This window comes from Anomaloglossus baeobatrachus, chromosome 5, assembly GCF_048569485.1.
Source record: "Anomaloglossus baeobatrachus isolate aAnoBae1 chromosome 5, aAnoBae1.hap1, whole genome shotgun sequence".
Classification (NCBI taxonomy): Eukaryota; Metazoa; Chordata; class Amphibia; order Anura; family Aromobatidae; genus Anomaloglossus; species Anomaloglossus baeobatrachus.
In genome coordinates this window covers 162718386-162744463 of record NC_134357.1, presented here as the reverse complement: position 1 = coordinate 162744463, position 26078 = coordinate 162718386, and the positions used below count along the sequence as shown (strand labels likewise).

General features: G+C 43.6%; 1 protein-coding gene across 2 annotated transcripts in view; it reads right to left on the bottom strand.

Annotated features, from left to right (window-relative positions):
• Positions 1-14160, bottom strand: part of LDB3 (LIM domain binding 3) — a 282469-nt gene extending 268309 nt beyond the window's left edge. Inside the window, exons 1-2 of one of the 2 annotated variants that reach the window (XM_075348997.1) lie at positions 14088-14119; positions 12244-12322 (exon numbers count right to left, since the gene is read on the bottom strand). The gene's annotated coding sequence lies outside the window, so the exon portion shown is untranslated. Of the gene's footprint in view, positions 1-12243; positions 12323-14087 lie in introns of both variants that reach the window. The other variant, XM_075348995.1, reaches the window with a different exon arrangement.
• Between the last annotated feature and the right edge of the window lie 11918 nt (positions 14161-26078).

The window sequence follows — 26078 nt, the reverse complement described above, 5'->3', positions numbered from 1 at the left end:
TCTAATGTGTGAGTGATGTGTGTGCAGAATATATCTAATGTGTGAGTGATGTGTGTGCAGAATATATCTAATGTGTGAGTGATGTGTGTGTAGAATATATCTAATGTGTGAGTGATGTGTGTGCAGAATATATCTAATGTGTGAGTGATGTGTGTGCAGAATATATCTAATGTGTGAGTGATGTGTGTGCAGAATATATCTAATGTGTGAGTGATGTGTGTGCAGAATATATCTAATGTGTGAGTGATGTGTATGCAGAATATATCTAATGTGTGAGTGATGTGTGTGCAGAATATATCTAATGTGTGAGTGATGTGTGTGTAGAATATATCTAATGTGTGAGTGATGTGTGTGCAGAATATATATAATGTGTGAGTGATGTGTGTGCAGAATATATCTAATGTGTGAGTGATGTGTGTGTAGAATATATCTAATGTGTGAGTGATGTGTGTGCAGAATATATCTAATGTGTGAGTGATGTGTGTGCAGAATATATCTAATGTGTGAGTGATGTGTGTGCAGAATATATCTAATGTGTGAGTGATGTGTATGCAGAATATATATAATGTGTGAGTGATGTGTATGCAGAATATATCTAATGTGTGAGTGATGTGTATGCAGAATATATCTAATGTGTGAGTGATGTGTATGCAGAATATATCTAATGTGGGAGTGATGTGTATGCAGAATATATCTAATGTGTGAGTGATGTGTGTGCAGAATATATCTAATGTGTGAGTGATGTGTGTGCAGAATATATCTAATGTGTGAGTGATGTGTGTGTAGAATATATCTAATGTGTGAGTGATGTGTGTGCAGAATATATCTAATGTGTGAGTGATGTGTATGCAGAATATATCTAATGTGTGAGTAATGTGTGTGCAGAATATATCTAATGTGTGAGTGATGTGTGTGCAGAATATATCTAATGTGTGAGTGATGTGTGTGCAGAATATATCTAATGTGTGAGTGATGTGTGTGCAGAATATATATAATGTGTGAGTGATGTGTGTGCAGAATATATCTAATGTGTGAGTGATGTGTGTGCAGAATATATCTAATGTGTGAGTGATGTGTGTGCAGAATATATCTAATGTGTGAGTGATGTGTGTGCAGAATATATCTAATGTGTGAGTGATGTGTGTGCAGAATATATCTAATGTGTGAGTGATGTGTGTGCAGAATATATCTAATGTGTGAGTGATGTGTGTGCAGAATATATCTAATGTGTGAGTGATCTGTGTGCAGAATATATCTAAGGTGTGAGTGATGTGTGTGCAGAATATATCTAATGTGTGAGTGATGTGTGTGCAGAATATATCTAATGTGTGAGTGATGTGTGTGCAGAATATATCTAATGTGTGAGTGATGTGTGTGCAGAATATATCTAATGTGTGAGTGATGTGTGTGCAGAATATATCTAAGGTGTGAGTGATGTGTATGCAGAATATATCTAATGTGTGAGTGATGTGTGTGCAGAATATATCTAATGTGTGAGTGATGTGTGTGTAGAATATATCTAATGTGTGAGTGATGTGTGTGCAGAATATATCTAATGTGTGAGTGATGTGTGTGCAGAATATATCTAATGTGTGAGTGATGTGTGTGCAGAATATATCTAATGTGTGAGTGATGTGTGTGCAGAATATATCTAATGTGTGAGTGATGTGTATGCAGAATATATCTAATGTGTGAGTGATGTGTGTGCAGAATATATCTAATGTGTGAGTGATGTGTATGCAGAATATATCTAATGTGTGAGTGATGTGTATGCAGAATATATCTAATGTGTGAGTGATGTGTGTGCAGAATATATCTAATGTGTGAGTGATGTGTGTGTAGAATATATCTAATGTGTGAGTGATGTGTGTGCAGAATATATCTAATGTGTGAGTGATGTGTGTGCAGAATATATCTAAGGTGTGAGTGATGTGTATGCAGAATATATCTAATGTGTGAGTGATGTGTGTGCAGAATATATCTAATGTGTGAGTGATGTGTGTGTAGAATATATCTAATGTGTGAGTGATGTGTGTGCAGAATATATCTAATGTGTGAGTGATGTGTGTGCAGAATATATCTAATGTGTGAGTGATGTGTGTGCAGAATATATCTAATGTGTGAGTGATGTGTGTGTAGAATATATCTAACGTGTGAGTGATGTGTATGCAGAATATATCTAACGTGTGAGTGATGTGTGTGCAGAATATATCTAATGTGTGAGTGATGTGTGTGCAGAATATATCTAATGTGTGAGTGATGTGTGTGCAGAATATATCTAATGTGTGAGTGATGTGTGTGTAGAATATATCTAACGTGTGAGTGATGTGTGTGCAGAATATATATAATGTGTGAGTGATGTGTGTGCAGAATATATCTAATGTGTGAGTGATGTGTGTGTAGAATATATCTAATGTGTGAGTGATGTGTGTGCAGAATATATATAATGTGTGAGTGATGTGTATGCAGAATATATCTAATGTGTGAGTGATGTGTGTGCAGAATATATCTAATGTGTGAGTGATGTGTGTGCAGAATATATATAATGTGTGAGTGATGTGTGTGCAGAATATATCTAATGTGTGAGTGATGTGTGTGCAGAATATATCTAATGTGTGAGTGATGTGTGTGTAGAATATATCTAATATGGGAGTGATGTGTGTGCAGAATATATCTAATGTGTGAGTGATGTGTGTGCAGAATATATCTAATGTGTGAGTGATGTGTGTGCAGAATATATCTAATGTGTGAGTGATGTGTGTGCAGAATATATCTAATGTGTGAGTGATGTGTGTGCAGAATATATCTAATGTGTGAGTGATGTGTATGCAGAATATATCTAATGTGTGAGTGATGTGTGTGCAGAATATATCTAATGTGTGAGTGATGTGTGTGCAGAATATATCTAATGTGTGAGTGATGTGTATGCAGAATATATCTAATGTGTGAGTGATGTGTGTGTAGAATATATCTAATGTGTGAGTGATGTGTGTGCAGAATATATATAATGTGTGAGTGATGTATGTGCAGAATATATCTAATGTGTGAGTGATGTGTGTGCAGAATATATCTAATGTGTGAGTGATGTGTGTGCAGAATATATCTAATGTGTGAGTGATGTGTGTGCAGAATATATCTAATGTGTGAGTGATGAGTGTGCAGAATATATCTAATGTGTGAGTGATGTGTGTGCAGAATATATCTAATGTGTGAGTGATGTGTGTGCAGAATATATCTAATGTGTGAGTGATGTGTGTGCAGAATATATCTAATGTGTGAGTGATGTGTGTGCAGAATATATCTAATGTGTGAGTGATGTGTGTGCAGAATATATCTAATGTGTGAGTGATGAGTGTGCAGAATATATCTAATGTGTGAGTGATGAGTGTGCAGAATATATCTAATGTGTGAGTGATGTGTGTGCAGAATATATCTAATGTGTGAGTGATGAGTGTGCAGAATATATCTAATGTGTGAGTGATGAGTGTGCAGAATATATCTAATGTGTGAGTGATGTGTGTGTAGAATATATCTAATGTGTGAGTGATGTGTGTGCAGAATATATCTAATGTGTGAGTGATGTGTATGCAGAATATATCTAATGTGTGAGTGATGTGTGTGCAGAATATATCTAATGTGTGAGTGATGTGTATGCAGAATATATCTAATGTGTGAGTGATGTGTGTGCAGAATATATCTAAGGTGTGAGTGATGTGTATGCAGAATATATCTAATGTGTGAGTGATGTGTGTGCAGAATATATCTAATGTGTGAGTGATGTGTGTGTAGAATATATCTAATGTGTGAGTGATGTGTGTGCAGAATATATCTAATGTGTGAGTGATGTGTGTGCAGAATATATCTAATGTGTGAGTGATGTGTGTGCAGAATATATCTAATGTGTGAGTGATGTGTGTGTAGAATATATCTAACGTGTGAGTGATGTGTGTGCAGAATATATCTAATGTGTGAGTGATGTGTGTGCAGAATATATCTAATGTGTGAGTGATGTGTGTGTAGAATATATCTAACGTGTGAGTGATGTGTGTGCAGAATATATATAATGTGTGAGTGATGTGTGTGCAGAATATATCTAATGTGTGAGTGATGTGTGTGTAGAATATATCTAATGTGTGAGTGATGTGTGTGCAGGATATATATAATGTGTGAGTGATGTGTATGCAGAATATATCTAATGTGTGAGTGATGTGTGTGCAGAATATATCTAATGTGTGAGTGATGTGTGTGCAGAATATATCTAATGTGTGAGTGATGTGTGTGTAGAATATATCTAACGTGTGAGTGATGTGTGTGCAGAATATATATAATGTGTGAGTGATGTGTGTGCAGAATATATCTAATGTGTGAGTGATGTGTGTGTAGAATATATCTAATGTGTGAGTGATGTGTGTGCAGGATATATATAATGTGTGAGTGATGTGTATGCAGAATATATCTAATGTGTGAGTGATGTGTGTGCAGAATATATCTAATGTGTGAGTGATGTGTGTGCAGAATATATATAATGTGTGAGTGATGTGTGTGCAGAATATATCTAATGTGTGAGTGATGTGTGTGCAGAATATATCTAATGTGTGAGTGATGTGTGTGTAGAATATATCTAATATGGGAGTGATGTGTGTGCAGAATATATCTAATGTGTGAGTGATGTGTGTGCAGAATATATCTAATGTGTGAGTGATGTGTGTGCAGAATATATCTAATGTGTGAGTGATGTGTGTGCAGAATATATCTAATGTGTGAGTGATGTGTATGCAGAATATATCTAATGTGTGAGTGATGTGTGTGCAGAATATATCTAATGTGTGAGTGATGTGTGTGCAGAATATATCTAAGGTGTGAGTGATGTGTGTGCAGAATATATCTAATGTGTGAGTGATGTGTGTGCAGAATATATCTAATGTGTGAGTGATGAGTGTGCAGAATATATCTAATGTGTGAGTGATGAGTGTGCAGAATATATCTAATGTGTGAGTGATGTGTGTGCAGAATATATCTAATGTGTGAGTGATGTGTGTGCAGAATATATCTAATGTGTGAGTGATGTGTGTGCAGAATATATCTAATGTGTGAGTGATGTGTGTGCAGAATATATCTAATGTGTGAGTGATGAGTGTGCAGAATATATCTAATGTGTGAGTGATGTGTGTGTAGAATATATCTAATGTGTGAGTGATGTGTGTGTAGAATATATCTAATGTGTGAGTGATGTGTATGCAGAATATATCTAATGTGTGAGTGATGTGTGTGCAGAATATATCTAATGTGTGAGTGATGTGTATGCAGAATATATCTAATGTGTGAGTGATGTGTGTGCAGAATATATCTAAGGTGTGAGTGATGTGTATGCAGAATATATCTAATGTGTGAGTGATGTGTGTGCAGAATATATCTAATGTGTGAGTGATGTGTGTGTAGAATATATCTAATGTGTGAGTGATGTGTATGCAGAATATATCTAATGTGTGAGTGATGTGTGTGCAGAATATATCTAATGTGTGAGTGATGTGTGTGCAGAATATATCTAATGTGTGAGTGATGTGTGTGCAGAATATATCTAATGTGTGAGTGATGTGTGCAGAATATATCTAATGTGTGAGTGATGTGTGTGCAGAATATATCTAATGTGTGAGTGATGTGTGTGCAGAATATATCTAATGTGTGAGTGATGTGTGTGCAGAATATATCTAATGTGTGAGTGATGTGTGTGCAGAATATATCTAATGTGTGAGTGATGAGTGTGCAGAATATATCTAATGTGTGAGTGATGAGTGTGCAGAATATATCTAATGTGTGAGTGATGTGTGTGCAGAATATATCTAATGTGTGAGTGATGAGTGTGCAGAATATATCTAATGTGTGAGTGATGTGTGTGCAGAATATATCTAATGTGTGAGTGATGTGTGTGTAGAATATATCTAATGTGTGAGTGATGTGTGTGTAGAATATATCTAATGTGTGAGTGATGTGTATGCAGAATATATCTAATGTGTGAGTGATGTGTGTGCAGAATATATCTAATGTGTGAGTGATGTGTGTGCAGAATATATCTAATGTGTGAGTGATGTGTGTGCAGAATATATCTAATGTGTGAGTGATGAGTGTGCAGAATATATCTAATGTGTGAGTGATGAGTGTGCAGAATATATCTAATGTGTGAGTGATGTGTGTGCAGAATATATCTAATGTGTGAGTGATGTGTGTGCAGAATATATCTAATGTGTGAGTGATGTGTGTGCAGAATATATATAATGTGTGAGTGATGTGTATGCAGAATATATCTAATGTGTGAGTGATGTGTGTGCAGAATATATCTAATGTGTGAGTGATGTGTGTGCAGAATATATCTAATGTGTGAGTGATGTGTGTGCAGAATATATATAATGTGTGAGTGATGTGTGTGCAGAATATATCTAATGTGTGAGTGATGTGTGTGCAGAATATATCTAATGTGTGAGTGATGTGTGTGCAGAATATATCTAATGTGTGAGTGATGAGTGTGCAGAATATATCTAATGTGTGAGTGATGAGTGTGCAGAATATATCTAATGTGTGAGTGATGTGTGTGCAGAATATATCTAATGTGTGAGTGATGTGTGTGCAGAATATATCTAATGTGTGAGTGATGTGTGTGCAGAATATATATAATGTGTGAGTGATGTGTATGCAGAATATATCTAATGTGTGAGTGATGTGTGTGCAGAATATATCTAATGTGTGAGTGATGTGTGTGCAGAATATATCTAATGTGTGAGTGATGTGTGTGCAGAATATATATAATGTGTGAGTGATGTGTATGCAGAATATATCTAATGTGTGAGTGATGTGTATGCAGAATATATCTAATGTGTGAGTGATGTGTGTGCAGAATATATATAATGTGTGAGTGATGTGTATGCAGAATATATCTAATGTGTGAGTGATGTGTGTGCAGAATATATCTAATGTGTGAGTGATGTGTGTGCAGAATATATCTAATGTGTGAGTGATGTGTGTGCAGAATATATCTAATATGGGAGTGAGCTGTGTGCAATATATATATAATTTGTGGGTGAAGTGTGTCTGGCTTGTATTTGATGTGTGGGTGACATGCATACAGCGTGAATAAAATGTGTGAGTAAAGTAGACACAGCATTTTTTTAATGTGGGAGTAAAGTGTCTGCTGCATGTATCTAGTGTGTGAGTGGTGCAAGTGAATGATGTAGCTATATAGCTAATTTGTAAGCGACATGAATGCAGCATGTATTTAATGTGTGAGTGACGGATGTGTCATGCATGTAATGATTGAGAGATGTGGGTGCGACATGTATCTCATGTGTGAGTGATGTGTGTGTGTGGTCCAAAAATTGGCACCCCCTGCAAACAGCTATTTGCATCCACTTCCCGACAGGCTGCCTCCTCAATATTGACAGCTATTTACATGCAGTTTTTATATATCTACATTGTACTGTTTTAGCGGCAATTGAAGATGTTGCATTGCTGTCCTATTAACTACATTGGCAGTTGTTGTGCCGATAGTTGAAAAACTGATCTAATATTGATAATAGTTTATCCAAAGGAAAAGCAATCAATTTTTAAGAGTGGACTCAGACTTCGCTCATTAATCAGTGAACTGCTAAGTTGTGGTCACTTCCTAAGGGGCCCTTTGCACACTACGACATCGCAGGTGCGATGTCAGTGGGGTCAAATTGAAAGTGACGCACTTCCGGCGTCGCTCTCGACATCGTAGTGTGTAAATCGTTTTAACTACGATTACCGAGCGCAAAAGCGTCGGTATCGTATGATCGGTGTAGTATCTGTCATTTTCATTATTTTGGCTGCTGCAACGGTACGATGTTGTTCCTCGTTCCTGCGGCAGCACACATCGCTGTGTATGAAGCCGCAGGAGCGAGGAACATCTCCTACCTGTGTCCTGTCTGCAATGCGGAAGAAAAGAGGTGGTCGGGATGTTTACGTCTTGCTCATCTTCGCCCCTCCACTTCTATTGGCCGCCTGCCGTGTGACGTTGCTGTGACGCCACATGACCGCCCCCTTAGGAAGGAGGTGGGTGGCCAGCCAAAGCGACGTCGCAGGGCAGGTGAGTGCATGTGAAGCTGCGGTAGCGATAATGTTCGCTACGGCAGCTATCACCATGATATCGCAGCTGCGACGGAGGCGGGGACTATCGCGCTCGGCATCGCAGCATCGACTTGCAATGTCGTAGTGTGCAAAGGGCCCCTTAGTCCTAACAGTCATAACAGCCATCAAATAGATTCTTGCTTAGAAACTAGCAAATAATTATGAGCATTGGTGAGCACAAAGGGGCCTTTAATGGGGGAATATTCAGAGAGTATTGCCTAGAGCGGCCTGCATGGTACACAGAGTGCACAGACAGCATGCAATCGGGCCTGTTTCTTCAAATTATCTTCTACTATAATGAAAGTGGCCATATATCATATATAGAATAAGGGGCAACTTATAATTGGAGCAACTTTTGCAGCCACATAGGGACCCAACAGGTGAGGGGGCCACTACCACCGCCAAAACAACAAGCAGCTTTTCTGCAAACATGAAGAGGGACCCATATACTGGTCTTCCACCGGGGCCTCTTCTGTCTGTCTGCAACTGAAGGAATGGTCAGCTGGTGATCAATCATTACACTGATGATACCATCCACATTATAGTTCATGTTATCTGTCACAGCCATTCAGACTGACCATAATGTCCATTAACACTGGGTAAACGATGAACAAAAAGTTTTTTGAGAAAGCTGTGGGAATATTCTGGGAACCGTCTTTCAGACATTGACTAGCAATATCAGATGACTTGTGTTCAGATGATGCTGACGTGCCATTAGTTGGTTCAAAAGATCACTTGTTAAATTCCACCAGATGAACATTCGCTTTGCTGAAAAACATCCATTATATAACTTAATTCTAGTGTGCATGGCACCTTTGTGGATTTCTCAATTGTAGACTTACAGCGGTGACTATAATAGTCATTTGTATGTTTTCTAGCTTTAGGCACACTTGCAAAGGCTTGAGAAAGGGTGAAATGTTATTTATTGCAATTACCACCCCCAATATATCTGCCCCCATCATCACTCTGATCTCGCATGATTCCAGATCTGAAAACCTATAAAAATATTCATACACAAAATTGTAAATTATATCAGTGGACGTGTTGATATGGTGTATTTTTAATCCTTTAAAGCACCACTCCGGAGTTTAGTTTCACCCCCAGAGTGGTATTACTAATCTCTATTCCCTGCCAATAGTAAAACACTTAGCAGCCGCCGTCTTCTGCTCTTCCCGGCGCCACTTTTGTCTCCTTTCAAACTACTGTGACTGCAGCTTCTAACTGACCGGAAGTCTGCGCTAACGGTCACAAGATCTCAATGCAAGTATGTGACAGCCTTGTTCTGGTTTTCATAGACTTACATTTATGGCTTGCTCACACAAGCATATAAAACAGACAAGGGCTATCTGATGTTTTATCAGATAGCCCTTGGACCAGTACTATACTATGAGGCAGTGCTGAATAGGGCTTGGCAGCTTATATTGGACAGCATGCAGCCATCCAAGTCTAGGTGTACATGTAAAACATTGGACTGCACTCGGATATCATCCAAGTGCAGTCAGATTTATGTCAACACCGACAATGGAGAAGATGGAGAAATTAAATTCTTCATCTTCTCCTCACCTGTACTTCGATCCTTGCATGTGAGAGAATCAGAGCACAGTAAATGATACTTAGCTCAAACTATGATTAGAACTGAGCGTCATCAGCATAATCTATCCGATTCTCTCTCATGAGAAAATATACGGTCATCTGACTCCAGTCTAAGAAGTGCATTCCGATGCTTTCAGAAAATACTGAAGCGATCCGGCTAGTCACAACTAATGACAATATTGGTCTGTGAGGTTTGGTGTCGCAGCAGAAGGCTGGCAATCTAGCAGGCAAATATTTTACTATGGGCAAAGGACATGAGTAATACCACTCCGGTGATGAAATTAACAGATAAAATGCAGGAGTGTTTCTGTAAAGCTGGTGTCACACACAGCGACAACGACAACGACGTCGCTGCTACGTCACCATTTTCTGTGACGTTGCAGCGACGTCCCGTCGCTGTCGCTGTGTGTGACATCCAGCAACGACCTGGCCCCTGCTGTGAGGTCGCCGGTCGTTGCTGAATGTCCAGCTTCATTTTTTGGTCGTCACCCTCCCGCTGTGACACACACATCGCTGTGTGTGACAGCGAGAGAGCGATGAAATGAAGCGAGCAGGAGCCGGCACTGGCAGCTGCGGTAAGCTGTAACCAGCGTAAACATCGGGTAACCAAGGGAAGACCTTTCCCTGGTTACCCGATATTTACCTTCGTTACCAGCCTCCGCTCTTGCTGCCAGTGCTGGCTCCTGCTCTGTGCACATGTGGCTGCAGTACGCATCGGGTAATTAACCCGATGTATACTGTAGCAAGGAGAGCAAGGAGCCAGCGCTAAGCAGTGCGCGTGGCTCCCTGCTCTCTGCACTGTGACATGTAGCTGCAGCACACATCGGGTTAATTAACCCGATGTATACTGTAGCAAGGAGAGCAAGGAGCCAGCGCTAAGCAGTGCGCGTGGCTCCCTGCTCTCTGCACTGTGACATGTAGCTGCAGCACACATCGGGTTAATTAACCCGATGTGTACTGTACCTAGGAGAGCAAGGAGCCAGCGCTAAGCGCAACCCCCTGCTCTCTGCACATGTAGCACAGCGACGTTATGATCGCTGCTTCTGCTGTGTTTGACAGCTAAGCAGTGATCATAACAGCGACTTACAAGGTCGCTGTTACGTCACAGAAAATGGTGACCTAACAGCGACGTCGTTGTCGCTGTCGCTTAGTGTGAACCCAGCTTAAGGTCTTAATCAGATGTCCGATTTTATTGGATCAATATATGTACATACTATTCATTCTTTGAACTTGAAATCAAGCAAACACATTGTATTCAATGCTCTTTTCCCCACCACCATCACATGACATAAAATAAAATGGACACTGCTGGTGTACTATCTATTCACGCTTCTCGGTGACTTTGGATGCAACATGTTTTTGTGTATACAAAGTTTGCTAGGTATCGCTGCAACATTGCAATGCCAGTCAAGTAAAGGGGTTTGCATTGTGAACCTGTGAGTACTGCAACATGCCACTTTGAAAAAAATCTGACATGGTTGGACTTCATGCAACTTTGACCCCTTTCAGTTATATGGCACTGAGATGTAGCAGTGACAATTTAGTAAATTTTGTTCATGTGACAGGTGTCAGAACCAAAGTGGCTATGTAGTCCCAACCTCAAAGGGACTCTGTCAGCACAGAATGAATGTTCAAACCAAGTACAGGTGCATGGTGCAATCTTTTACATAAACCTTACCCCTGCTTGTTTTCCACCTATCCCAGCCCTTCCTTGGCTCTATGAAGCCAGAGCTGTCAATCAAAGGAGAGAGAAGAATAGAAATAGATGAAAAATAAAAACAAATGGGATGGTGTATTTAAGTGATTGGCGACACCATGATGAACTGAGCGCCCGTGCTTTGGTTTGAACAGTCATCCTGTGCTGACAGATTCCCTTTAATTAAGTCGCAACATCTGAAAATGCTGCAAAACATTTTATGTAACTCCACCCAACTAGATACTCAAGTAACGAACATGTTGAAAGTCCTGGTAAGTGACTTCTCTTCTGTCCAGTCTGTGCTGAGCAAGGAGAAGTGACAAATCCGGGACTGCTTAGAAACAAAGTATTTCAAATTGGTTCAAGATAATGTGAAGCTCCATATTCTTACTAAAGGAGGGTTATTATCGCCTAGCTCTGCATTGTCAGGGTGTCCCTACAGATGACCTCATTTTTAGCTTTGCTGTAGACAATAACTTTACTGTGAACATAAAGTCTGTACTGTTTATATGCAATTACTCTATTAACAATCTGATTGTATTACCTAAAGAAATATTATTACAACTTTAATAACTTTGCAGTTTATTAGTATAGAAATCTCATGATGATCTATTTTCGAGGACTGGACATTTATTACTTTGGACATTACACATGCTTCATTTTCAGCATTGCCTGATCCTTTTAAAATCCATTTTATAGATCCTGGTCTGAGACCCTCTTTCGGGGCATGTCACACAGGGCAGCCTGAATGTATGCTATGCGACAGGTGCTGGTGTAATCAATCTCACAGTACAGCATTCATTTCTGGCACATACAAGCATGGAAGTCAGGGGAGCAGATCTCACAGAATACAGCTTCTCGAGCCATCCCGAGCAGCTGGTCAGACCATCAAACCTACAGATAGACAACGTGAAAGTTGAGTCCAGGCCTTCCTGAAATATGGGTATATTTTCTCACTGTCTTAGCAAAGTATATAAATAGGTTTCAGTGTGGGTTTATGGGTTTGCCGTAGAATTGTAATATATGTAAAACTGATGGTCATCTGGAAATATAATAAAGCAAGTCTAAGAAAATGATATTGGATGTTATGTAGAAGACAGTAATGACATTAAACAATATACCAGTGCCAGGTACAAATATAACATGAACTTTTTGAAATAATGCAGGTCATAAAATAAAATAATGCAGAACATAATATAAAATAATACAGATCCTAAAATAAAATAATGCAGATCATAAAATAAAATAATACAGATGATAAAATTAGATTTCTCCCTTGACAAATATGTTACGGAGATACATTATTTCTCCTATGCCTGATCTGTTATGTTCACCCATTTAATGTTTTGAGCTATTTGACTTTCAGAAGGTTTGTAGGGCACTGACAACTCCTTTTTTTCCTACTGAAAGTTCTCACTGTTGCCCTGTATTCACAAGCAGGATTGTCAGTCGCAGAACTTTCTATAATAAATCTGCCCCATGTGAATATACAGATTGAGAGAAGAAATACTAAGCAATTTCTCAGAATACATTTGGATAAATCAGTTTGTTTAACTTAAAGATAATGATACTGACATCCAAGAGCACCAAACCATCAGCGCACATACACTGCTTTCAATCAATGCTTGGTCAACAATGAAAAGTATATGCAAGGAAGCAGTAGAGATTATTTGCTCACATTTGTGTGGTCTACAACATGCGTTGATGGAGGTGTTTCACTCATTCTGGATATCCACTCTTATTTGGCATTGATGTGAATAGCTTTGAGCTTTGGTGGCTGATGGACTACAGAGTAAACTGTATAATATTTCTAATTGTTTAATATAAGAAAAATCAGATCTATAAAACCATTGAGTGTGCCAATTTGCATAGAAGTATTGAGGTATCTTTGTCATCTCAGCTAATGAAGAATATAGAAGCCTACATGATATCACTACTTTTATAGATATTATTAACATTATGCATAAGATGTGGTCTCATATTATGACGTTATTTGATGTAAGCAGATATTTAGCTCAAACTTTCAAAACAAAATAAATTGAGATTTCAGCTTTCTGGATTAATATCATCTCATGTAGTTAGGAAGAGTTATATTAATAACATTCTTGCCAACTGAACTCATTGATGCATATGTGTGTGTGTGTGTGTGTGTGTGTGTGTGTGTATGAGTGTGTGAGTGTGTGTATCTTTATTTAGAGGAAGGTCTTTCCATAAATAAATGGTACGACTAAGACCACATTCTAAAGATGGAAAGTATTGTGTATTGTAGTGTAATTGAAATCATGACTTTTGTAATCCAGTATTCATTAAAATATCGATTGACTACGCAGCGCAGATATTGGTGGGTGAAGAAAATAACCTAGCCATAGATAATGATGGTGCTGAGCTGCAGGCAGCTATATCTGTCTCCATGCAGTCTGTTAGGAGCTTTGAAACAGCTGATCCCCTGTGATTAGTGAACAAATGGGTTGCTGTAAGTCCCAGCTGGCACAGTAAGCTCAGGCACACAAAATGCAGACAACATCATACTGTCAAACACGGTTTAGAGGCATTCAAAAAGTGCTAAGAGCTAGGCAGAAAGTTAGCAGGGAAAAAGCCTTTTGTGCCTCTGGAAGAGGTGTTAGTTTAGTCACACAGCCTTGAAGGCATCACATTCTACCTGGGAGCTGTTCTGCAGATCCCCTCTGGTGCTCTTGTGGCTGAACAGTTGCTCTATAAGCATATTTATCTGATCCCTGTATCCAGCGTGACGTCATCCGAGCGGAGAGGGGATGAGGAGGGGTGAGCTCTTAAGGTGGACTCATTACAGTTGCCGTTATCTGTCTAGCAAAATATATGGTCTCGTCTTCGGAGGAAATGTAAAAATAAGTCCAAAGTTATCATTTTGTAGAGAAACATGCATAATCTTTTCTAGATTTTTTTGTGTTCTCTTGTTTTCCCTATGTTGTATGATACAATATTAAAATAAGCTGTGTGCCCATGTTGAATATTTGGGGAGTTTTTTTTACCTCAGTATTTGTAAGACAAAACCAGGAGTTGAACAATCATAGGAAAAGTACAAAAGAAACACGGGCTCCACTTCTGCATTTTTTACTTATCTGGCTTACCAATACTGAGGTAAAAAAGTCACCAAATACTCAAAGTGCGTACATGGCCTAATAATACACAACTTATTTTAATATGCGTATTGTGATGGGTTACTCACTCGGCTTGCTTTTCAAGGTAACAACAGGTACATTTTCATTTAAAAAGCCCAGCAGGTTTATTTTAACAGCACATAAATCACTCTCCAGCAACATAACACAAAACCTCCTTCGGCTTAAAGGAACAAACACATGGTTTTTGGTTCGTTTCACTTGCGGCACGCCCGCTCAAGTTAAGATATCACTTTTTCCTAGAAGTTTCCCAATGGGAATGCAGCAGTCTCCACACACTTAACTGTACACTAAGCTGTCAGTGGTAGATTGACAGTGCAGGCTTCCATTCTGGTTTTGGGAGTTGCTGGGTCGCTCAGGTGTTTCATCTTCTCTGTAATTGCTCTGCTACTGAACTAAGCAACCTGTTCCAGAGCCCTGACAGTCGTACATTCTGGTTCTGTGAGTAGAGCTGTTGGCCAGTATACCTGTTTTTATCTTTGTTGCCTGACACCAGACTGCTGTTGGACTCCCCTCTGCCCACTCACTGTTCTTGACACGATCTCCTGGTATTTTCACCTCGAACCATTGCCTGACTACGTCCCAGTTTACTCTCTGTATCCATTATGTGCCTTACTGAAATCCTGACCCCAGATCGTGACCTGACTATGCCTCTTTTAACTTCTGGAATCCATTACATGTCCTCCTGGTACCTGACTTGGCTTATCTGGCTACTCTACCATTCGTACTACCCGTAAGTAGTGACTAGTGTCACATTACAACTGCCCTGAGTTTTTTTCTCCACTCATGAATCCAGTACATACTCTCTGTGATCAGTTGGTGAATCTAGAAAAAGGGAATCGGACTGCACAGCTACATCAAATCAGAATGAAAAAATACAATAATGAAGATGAGGGTGCAAAACCTACCAAGACAATGTAGCAAAATAGAGAAAAGGGTAGGTAAAAAGCACTTTGCTCACAAAAATAACCAAAAAATACAAAGTTTATTGAATTGTGTAGACATCAGTAAAAAAAATGAAAAACAGAGACACCTATCCAACAGATACAGTGCTGGCCAAAAGTATTGGCACCCCTGCAATTCTGTCAGAGAATACTCAGTTTCTTATTGAAAATGATTGCAATCACAAATTCCTTGGTATTATTATCTTCATTTAATTTGTCTTCAATGAAAAAAAATAAAAAAAATTGTCATAAAGCAAAATTGTATAAAATTCCACACCAAACATAAAAAAGGGGGTGGGCAAAAGTATTGGCACTGTTTGAAAAATCATGTGATGCTTCTCTAATTTGTGTAATTAACAGCACCTGCAACTTACCTGTGGCACCTAACAGGTGTTGGCAATAACTAAATCACACTTGCAGCCAGTTGACATGGATTAAAGTTGACTCAACCTCTGTCCTGTGTCTTTGTGTGTACCACATTGAGCATGGAGAAAAGAAAGAAGACCAAAGAACTGTCTGAGGACTTGAGAATCCAAATTGTGAGGAAGCATGACCAATCTCAAGGCTACAAGTCCATCTCCAAAGACCTGAAAGTTCCTGTGTCTACGGTGCGCAGTGTCATCAAGACGTTTAAAGCCCATGGCACTGTGGCTAACCTCCCTAGATGTGGAAGGAAAAGAAAAATTGACGAGAGATTTCAACGCAAGATTGTGTGGATGGTGGATAAAGAACCTCGACTAACATCCAAACAAGTTCAAGCTGCCCTGCAGTCTGAGGGTACAACAGTGTCAACCCGTACTATCCGTCGGCGTCTGAATGAAAAGGGACTGTATGGTCCGATACCAAGGAAGACCCCACTTCTTACCCCGAGACATAAAAAAGCCAGGCTGGAGATTGCCAAAACTTACCTGATAAAGCCTAAAACGTTTTGGAAGAATGTTCTCTGGTCAGATAAGAGAAAAGTAGAGCTTTTTGGGAAAAGACATCAACATAGAGTTTACAGGAAAAAAAAAGAGGCATTCAAAGAAAAGAATGTCGCGGGCGGGGAGGACGCTGCCGCTGCTGCTGGTCGCTCGCTAACGCTCGGGTCCGGCGCTGCTGCGGCTGCTCGGTGGCTCGAGCGGTGGGCCGGATCCGGGGACTCGAGCGGCGCTCCTCGCCCGTGAGTGAAAGGGGTGGTTTGTTTGATTGGGGATTTAGTCCGTGACGCCACCCACGAGTTGTGGTGAAGATGGTCACCACCGCTGCTGGTGATGGGGATCCCAGGAGCGATAGTATGGAGCAGCTGGGATGTTGTTTTCCCCCTCTGTGGGTAGGGGTCGGTGGTCCCGGGGCCCGGTGGTGAGACGAGGAGGCAGGGTTGGTGAGGTGCAGGGTTGCAGGGACAGCGCGGCGCGGTGCCGGATGGCACAGGTGTACTCACTCAGCAAGAGATGCACAAAGTCCTCGGTAAACCAAACGGCTGCATGGACGGGTCCCGCAGGCGGCTGCAGTGTCTCTCCCCGAACAGGTGATGGCGGCTGTCTTTCCCTGCACCTTGATGTACTTGTTTGACTACGATGGATCCCCAACGGTAGTCCGCTCCCCGGTGTATGGATGCCGGAGGAGCCCGTTTGCCCGCAGGCGCTGGCCCTTGAGTCTCTAGCCTTAGGCAGTAGCTGTATACCCTCACGGTGTGGGCGGTTGCCTTCTATCAGGTCTTTGGCTGTTAGGGAACCCCTGGGGTTCCGGTCACATTTGGATTTGACTATTGTCGATGGCTCCAAGCCTGGTCGGCGTCCGATGGCCCTGCCTGTGTGTGCTGGCTTCACTTCGCTCCCCGGTCGGTACCGGCGGGCCAACGCCCGACCCTGGTCCTACGGTTCCGCATTGCTTCACCACTCCTGCAGATGGCCACCACCCTCTGCCAACCTTGCTGTCAGTGCCTGGGCCACAAACCCAGACACCCAAGTGTTTACTCCTCACACTTCAAACTCCAAACTCCTACTGACACTTTTCCCGCCTCCAGGCCTGTGAACTCCTCGGTGGGTGGGGCCAACCGCTTGGCTCCACCCCACCTGGTGTGGACATCAGACCCTGGAGGGAGGCAACAAGGGTTTTGTGTTTAGTTAATGTTACTGTCTAATGGGGGTGGGGGTGTATGTATGTTACCTGTGACGACCTGGCTAGTCCAGGGCACCAGAACACGGTCCCTACAGTCAAACATGGCGGAGGTTCCCTGATGTTTTGGGGTTGCTTTGCTGCCTCTGGCACTGGGCTGCTTGACCGTGTGGATGGCATTATGAAGTCTGAATACTACCAACAAATTTTTCAGCATAATGCAGGGTCTAGTGTGAGAAAGCTGGGTCTTTCTCAGAGGTCATGGGACTTCCAGCAGGACAATGACCAAAAACACACTTCAAAAAGCACTAGAAAATGGTTTGATAGAAAGCACTGGAGACTACTAAAGTGGCCAGCAATGAGTCCAGACCTGAATCCCATAGAGCACCTGTGGAGAGATCTGAAAATGGCAGTTTGGAGAAGGCACCCTTCAAATCTCAGGGACTTGGAGCAGTTTGCCAAAGAAGAATGGTCTAAAATTCCAGCAGAGCATTGTAAGAAACTCATTGATGGTTACCGGAAGCGGTTGTTCACAGTTATTTTGGCTAAAGGTTGTGCAACCAAGTATTAGGCTAAGGGTGCCAATACTTTTGTCTGGCCCAATTTTGGAGTTTTGTGTGAAATGATCAATGATTTGATTTTTGTTTCATTCTCTTTTGTGTTTTTTCATTGCCAGCAAAATAAATGAAGATAATAATACCAAAGAATTTGTGATTGCAATCATTTTCAAGAAGAAACTGAGTATTATCTGACAGAATTGAAGGGGGTGCCAATACTTTTGGCCAGCAGTGTATATATATATATATATATATATATATATATATATATATATATATATATATATATATATATATATACATGAAATAAATTAAATAAACCAGTACTGGTGTTGTTGCAGTCAAGTGATGCTCCCAGCGTTCGGAAGTTGCCTGTGTGCAGCTACTAATGAAACTCTTCCGGGTGAAGCGAGAATCATACAGCGCTTGTGCCAGTAATACAAGCTATGCAAGTCTAAAATTACACATATTGCGCATGCGCCCACAAAATATACTGCGCAAGCGTCCAGATACAGCAGCACTAGCGATTTAAAACAGCCATGGAGCTCATATGAGAATACTACTATTCAAAAAGAGGACGCAGATAATTAGATGTTAAGCTGGGGTCACACTAAACGACAGCGACAACGACGTCGCTGTTACGTCACCAAAATGGTGACGTAGCAGCGACCTTGTAAGTCGCTGTTATGATCGCTGCTTAGCTGTCAAACACAGCAGCCGAAGCAGCGATCATAACGACAGGCGTCGCTGTGCTGCAACATGTGCAGAGAGCAGGGAGCCGCGCACAGTGAGCGCTGGCTCCTTGCTCTCCTAGCTACAGTACACATCGGGTTAATTACACGATGTGTACTGCAGCTACATGTGCTCAGAGCAGGGAGCCGCACACACTGAGCGCTGGCTCCTTGCTCTCCTAGCTACAGTACACATCGGGTTAATTACACGATGTGTACTGCAGCTACATGTGCTCAGAGCAGGGAGCCGCGCACACTGAGCGCTGGCTCCTTGCTCTCCTAGCTACAGTACACATCGGGTTAATTACACGATGAGACCTGTAGCTATATGTGCAGAGAGCAGGAGCCGGCGCTGGCAGCGTGAGAGCGGCGGAGGCTGGTAACGAAGGTAAATATCGGGTAACCACCTTGGTTACCTGATGTTTACCTTGGTTACAGCTTACCGCAGCTGCCAGATGCCGGCTCCTGCTGCCTGCTCGCTTCATTTCGTCGCTCTCTCGCTGTCACACACAGCGATCTGTGCGTCACAGCGGGAGAGTGACGACCAAAAAATGAAGCTGGACATTCAGCAACGAGCGGCGACCTCACAGCAGGGGCCAGCTCGTTGCTGGATGTCACACACAGCGACAGCGACGGGTCGTCGCTGCAACGTCACAGAAAATGGTGACGTAGCAGCGACGTCGTTGTCGTTGTCGCTGTGTGTGACACCACCATTAGTGTCAATATGATATTTGCATAGATAAAGATTAAGCATCACTAAAGCGCTTATGCAGATTAAACTTGTAGCGCTCACACAACAATGGTGTTTATAATAATAAGGACTATGCATCCACCTATAAGTATGAGGTAACAATAGAGCACAAAGAATTTACATATAAACAGGGAGGCTTAAGCACATCTGGCTGATCTTATACATCAAATAAACCCCATAAAAAATGAAGACTGTCCCATACAATTAGCAAAATGATGTGCAAGTTATAGTGCATTAGTCACTTATTATCACATATAGTAGATACCTAAAAAATATTGTAGAGGGTGTGAGGTAGCGTCGTCGGCTGCGCTGCAGAAGACACGGGATCCAGGCACCAAGGTTCACAGCACACGGTTTATTCCAAAGAAAAAGTCCACAATAGTACATATGTGCCTTTCCGGCAGAGAACTCAGGGAGATGTGATCACTCCCTCACACCCGGCACACCTGCCCTTGTTCCTGAATCTATTTATCCCTCCCTTCAGCCTGTAGGGAAAACAGCATTAACCCTATAGTGGATTATCATGGAGTGAGCACAACCGGGGCGAGACATACCGGCCGTCATAGATAACCCCGGTCACAGTCTCACATACCCCCCCTCAGTTCAAGCGTGCGGGGTTGAACTCCTGCCATCAAACACGGGCCGCGGGACAAGGCATCGGCGTTGCCCTGCAACCTACCGGCCCGGTGTTGAACCGTAAACCGGAAGTTCTGCAGAGAAAGGAACCACCGGGTAACCCGGGCATTCCGTTCCTTGGCGGACCTCATCCAGACCAGTGGAGAGTGATCCGTCACCAAGCGAAACTGACGTCCCAGCAGGTAATAGCGTAGGGACTCCAAGGCCCACTTGATCGCCAGGCACTCCTTCTCCACTACGCTATAATTCCGCTCGGGAGGGGTGAGCTTCCTACTTAAGAAGGTGACGGGGTGTTCCACCCCCTGAACCACCTGAGACAGTACTGCCCCCAGGCCGACCTCCGAGGCGTCAGTCTGTACTATGAACTCTTTCCGGAAATCAGGGTTTACAAGAACGGGCTGTCCGCACAGGACCCCCTTCAGGGCCCGGAAGGAGTCCTCGGCCTGCGGAGTCCAGTGCACCATGACGGACTTCTTGCCTTTGAGAAGGTCCGTCAAGGGGGCTGATAGTCCCGCAAAATCTTTTACAAACCTCCTGTAGTACCCCACGATACCCAGGAAGGCCCTAACCTGCTTCGTGGTCAGAGGTCTAGGCCACTTCTGGATCGCCTCAACTTTGTTAATTTGGGGCTTAATCACTCCTTGGCCTATTACGTAGCCCAAGTAGCGGGCTTCCGTGAGTCCCAACGCACATTTCTTGGGATTGGCTGTCAATCCGGCTGTTCGAAGCGCGTCCACCACCGCTTGTACCTGTTCCAAGTGGGTCTGCCAATCGGAGCTGTAAATAATGATGTCATCAAGGTACGCTGATGCATACGCCTGGTGGGGTTCCAGCACTAAGTCCATCAACCTCTGGAACGTGGCCGGAGCGCCATGTAACCCAAAAGGCAAGACAACATAGTGGAAGAGACCCTCCGGCGTAACAAAAGCGGTTTTCTCCTTGGCGGACTCCGTTAGTGGCACCTGCCAGTACCCCTTGGTCAGGTCGAGCGTGGTAAAATATCGCGCCTGTCCCAGCCTATCACTCAGCTCATCCACCCGGGGCATGGGGTAGAGATCAAACTTGGATATTTCGTTCAATCTCCTAAAGTCATTGCAGAACCTTAAGGAGCCATCGGGTTTTGGTATTAGGACAATCGGACTAGCCCATTCACTCCAGGATTTTTCGATGACCCCCAGGCGTAACATTGACTTTACTTCCTCTGATATGGCTTGTCGTCGAGCCTCCGGTACCCGGTATGACTTCAGGCGTACCTTCAGGTGGGGCTCGGTGACAATATCATGTCGTATCAGACTGGTCCTACCGGGCAGCTCGGAGAAGACATCGGGGTTCTGCTGAACCAACCGTCTGGCCTCTCGCCTCTGTGTCTTGGTGAGGGCTTCTCCAATCCTTACTTCCGGTTCGTCCTCTCCGGAGGTCGCTGGAGCCGGATGTGAACGACCCGAAGAGGAGGGAGGTGGGGAAAAAACAGCCATCAGGTTTTCCCGTTCCTGCCAAGGTTTTAATAGGTTGACATGGTATATTTGTTCAGGTTTCCGCCTACCGGGCTGCAATACTTTATAGTTAACCACCCCGACTCTTTCCTTTATCTCGTAGGGGCCTTGCCACTGAGCCAGGAATTTACTCTCTGCCGTGGGAATCAATACAAACACCCGATCCCCGGGATTAAAGGTCCGCACGGTGGCTTGTCTATTGTAGCGGCCGCTTTGCGCGGCCTGAGCCTCCTGTAAATGCTCCTTCACAATTGGCATGACCGCGCTTATGCGGTTCTGCATACCCAAAATGTGTTCAATCACACTTTTATGGGGGGTGGGCTCCTGCTCCCAGGTTTCTTTTGCCAGGTCCAACAATCCCCGGGGATGTCGCCCGTATAACAACTCAAAAGGCGAAAACCCCGTGGATGCCTGTGGCACCTCTCGTATGGCAAACATCAAATAGGGAAGCATCATATCCCAGTCTTTCCCGTCTTTTGAAATCACCCTTTTGAGCATGGTTTTCAGGGTTTTATTGAATCGTTCCACTAAACCATCCGTCTGAGGATGATACACAGACGTACGCAACTGCTTGATCTGGAGTAGCCGGCATAGCTCTTTGGTCACTTTAGACATGAATGGGGTCCCCTGATCCGTAAGGATCTCCTTGGGCAACCCCACCCGGCAGAACACAGCAAACAACTCCCGAGCTATAAGCTTGGCTGCAGTATGTCTGAGAGGTATCGCCTCTGGATACCGGGTGGCATAGTCAACGATCACTAGGATATGCTGGTGCCCTCGAGCAGACTTTACGAGGGGCCCCACCAGATCCATCCCTATCCGTTCAAAAGGGACTTCTATAATGGGTAACGGTACCAACGGACTGCGAAAGTGGGTCAGGGGTGCGGTAAGCTGACACTCCGGGCAGGTTTCGCAGAACCGTTTTACCTCCCCAAAGACCCCGGGCCAATAGAACCTTTGCAATATTCGCTCCTGCGTTTTCTTGACCCCTAGGTGACCACTCATCAGGTGTTTATGAGCCAAGTCGAGGACCCGCCGGCGATACGGCTGGGGCACCACCAACTGCTCTACCCCTACGCCCCGTATTTCATCTACCCGGTAGAGTAAATCCTGCTTAAGAGCGAAATGGGGGTATCTTACCTGGGCACCAGGCAGCTGTGCCACCCCGTCAACTACTGTCACCCGACTCCGGGCATGTATTAACGTAGGGTCCTGGAGTTGGGCTGTCCCAAACGTATCCGGGGACGCCTCCAACTCCGGGATGGGCTCGACCGTCTCAGCCTCTCCTGCCAATACCTCTAGGGGCGACCTATCAGGTTCACATCCTGTCCCTATCATGGGGACCCCTACGTCAGGCGTCCCGGATTCAGGATTGTAGGGCTCAGGTCCCGGACTGACCAATATCTGAGGGGACTTAGGAGGTCCCTTCCATAAAGTCCAAAAATAGGGCAGATCCCTTCCTAGGATCACATCATAGGAAAGAGTATTAATAAGTCCCACCTCATGTTGCACCTGACCGCAAGGTGCTGTGATGGTGACTATCCCCGTGGGATAGTCTCGGCGGTCCCCATGTATGCAAACCACCCCCACGGTACGTCCGGTGGCCTTTACTTTAGCCCTTAGGGTTGATCGCACAAGGGTCACTAAGCTTCCGGAATCCAACAAGCCTGTAACCGGACATCAATTCACCTGAATTTGGCACAAGTGGGGCTCAGTCTCTGGGTAGACCAGGTCAGCGGTACACACCACCTGAGCATACATTGAACCCCGCCGGGTAACCCCACAATCCATGGGCTCCGTGGTGAGTGGACACTGGGCTTCCATATGTCCCACCCGCTGGCACCGCCAACATCTAATAGGGAAGGACACCCCCTTGACGAGTTGTCGTTTAGGGTACATAGTTTTCCGGACCTCAGGGACGGAGGGTGCGGCTTCAGATGGGACGGTAGCGGACTCCCGCACCGGTGTCAGCGGTGGGTCCTTGGCCCTAGGCTTGGAGGGGCCGGACCGACGGGCGGTACGCAAAGTCTCAGTGTCCCGTATCAAGTCCTGCGTAGCCACATGCCGCTCTACCAGGGACACTAATTGGTCCAGGGTACTCGGGTCACCCTGTCCGACCCACCGTTGAACGGTGACGGGTAAAGTGCGCACAAAACGATCCACTACTACCCTTTCCACCATTTGCGCCGGGCTCAGAGTGTCAGGCTGCAACCACTTTTTTACAAGATGTAACAAGTCATAGGCCTGGGAGCGTACGGGTTTGGCTTCCTCAAAGAACCACTGATTTACCCGCTGAGCCCGTACATAGGTATTCACCCCCAACCGAGCCAGTATTTCGGCTTTCAGGGTCACATAGTCAATGGCGTCCTCGGTACAGAGGTCCAGGTATGCTTTTTGGGGTTCCCCCGTCAGATAAGGTGACAATACCTCAGCCCACTGCGGGGTCGGCAGCTTTTCCCGCTCGGCCACCCGTTCAAACACCGCCAGGAACGCTTCCACATCATCACCCGGGGTCATCTTTTGCAACGCTTGTCTCACCGCTTTCCGGACGCTGCCGTCATCACCCGATTCCGGGGTTGTTGCTGCCGGTCCGGCACGGATCGACTTGGCCAGGAGAACCATCTGTTCTTGGTGCCTTTTTTCCTGCAATTGCAAGGCTTGCTGCTGACGTGCATTGGCCTGATCCATCTGTTCTTGGAATTTTTTTTCCTGCACTTGCAAGGATTGGAGCAGGTGTGCATTGGTTTGTAGCTGCTGTGCATTAGCCTGTTGCTGCTGTGCATTAGCCTGAGCCAAATGCTTTATTATGTCCTCCATGGCGTCGCCGGGTTTGGGCTGTAGTATAGCCGCTCGAATCCAGGACATGCGCAGCTGGGTCACCAGGGATGGATGCTACACCTCACCGGCTGTCATGCCCGCCGATTCTCCACCATATGTGAGGTAGCGTCGTCGGCTGCGCTGCAGAAGACACGGGATCCAGGCACCAAGGTTCACAGCACACGGTTTATTCCAAAGAAAAAGTCCACAATAGTACATATGTGCCTTTCCGGCAGAGAACTCAGGGAGATGTGATCACTCCCTCACACCCGGCACACCTGCCCTTGTTCCTGAATCTATTTATCCCTCCCTTCAGCCTGTAGGGAAAACAGAATTAACCCTATAGTGGATTATCATGGAGTGAGCACAACCGGGGCGAGACATACCGGCCGTCATAGATAACCCCGGTCACAGTCTCACAAGGGACATGCAGGGAAATTCAAAGATGATAACCAAACTTCCCTATTGGGCAATTGTCTAAGAGAACCGAAGATCAAAGATGGAAAATATGTTGCACAAACATAAATATTTATATACAAATAGATGGTATAAGTATATAAACTGTACATAAAAATTATTACATGATTATAACCAGACAATATATCCATCAAAATTGGGTATCAAGCCTAGGGCCCAAAAAAGGGGGATGATATAAAGTCCATTTTAATGGGCATATATAGATTTAGGGGCGACTTGATAAGAAGACAAGCTCCAATGATGTGGTGGTTGGTCGTCCGGGTCCGTGATGTCATTGAGATGTCATTGAAGAGATGTATATTGCACATATATCCTTAGATATCATAGGCTCAGAAGGACATCCATACAAGTGGGAATGGTCAGGCTAGGGCCGAAAAAATACAAGTAAAGACAATCCATGTATCAGGTATCACAGTATCAAGATCAACCCAGGAAGTCAGTAAAAAGCAACTCCTCGTTAAGGCCCATTGGGGAAACGGTATTTAAACACCAGAGCCATCGGAATTCTAGTTGTTGTAACCATTTAGTATTGTCCCCAACCCTAATATTGCTTTTGAGCCGCTCAAGACCAACCACCTGTAACCCCCTGGAACTGTCCCCATGATGTGTGAGGAAGAGAGAAGCAACAGATGTAAGTTTTTTTTACCTTTAAGCAAATTGCTAGGTGCCAAATTGATAGTAGAGATGTGCTTTTGAATACGCCTCCTCAATTCTTGTGTGGTTTCACCCACATATAATCTGTTGCAATCATGTAAATAACACAAGATGTTTTGCAGTTTATGAAGGATTTTAATTTATACTTGGTACCTGCCGTGGGGTGTGTAAATGTATCCCGAGAAGGCTGCATGTAGGGGCACACATTACAATCCCCACATGGGTAGGAACCAGTATAAAAAAAGCCACGCCCCAGGCGATGAGTTGGTCTTACAAAGTGGCTCCTAACCAGGTGATCACCAAGACTAGGTTATCTTTTGGCTGTTATCAATGGT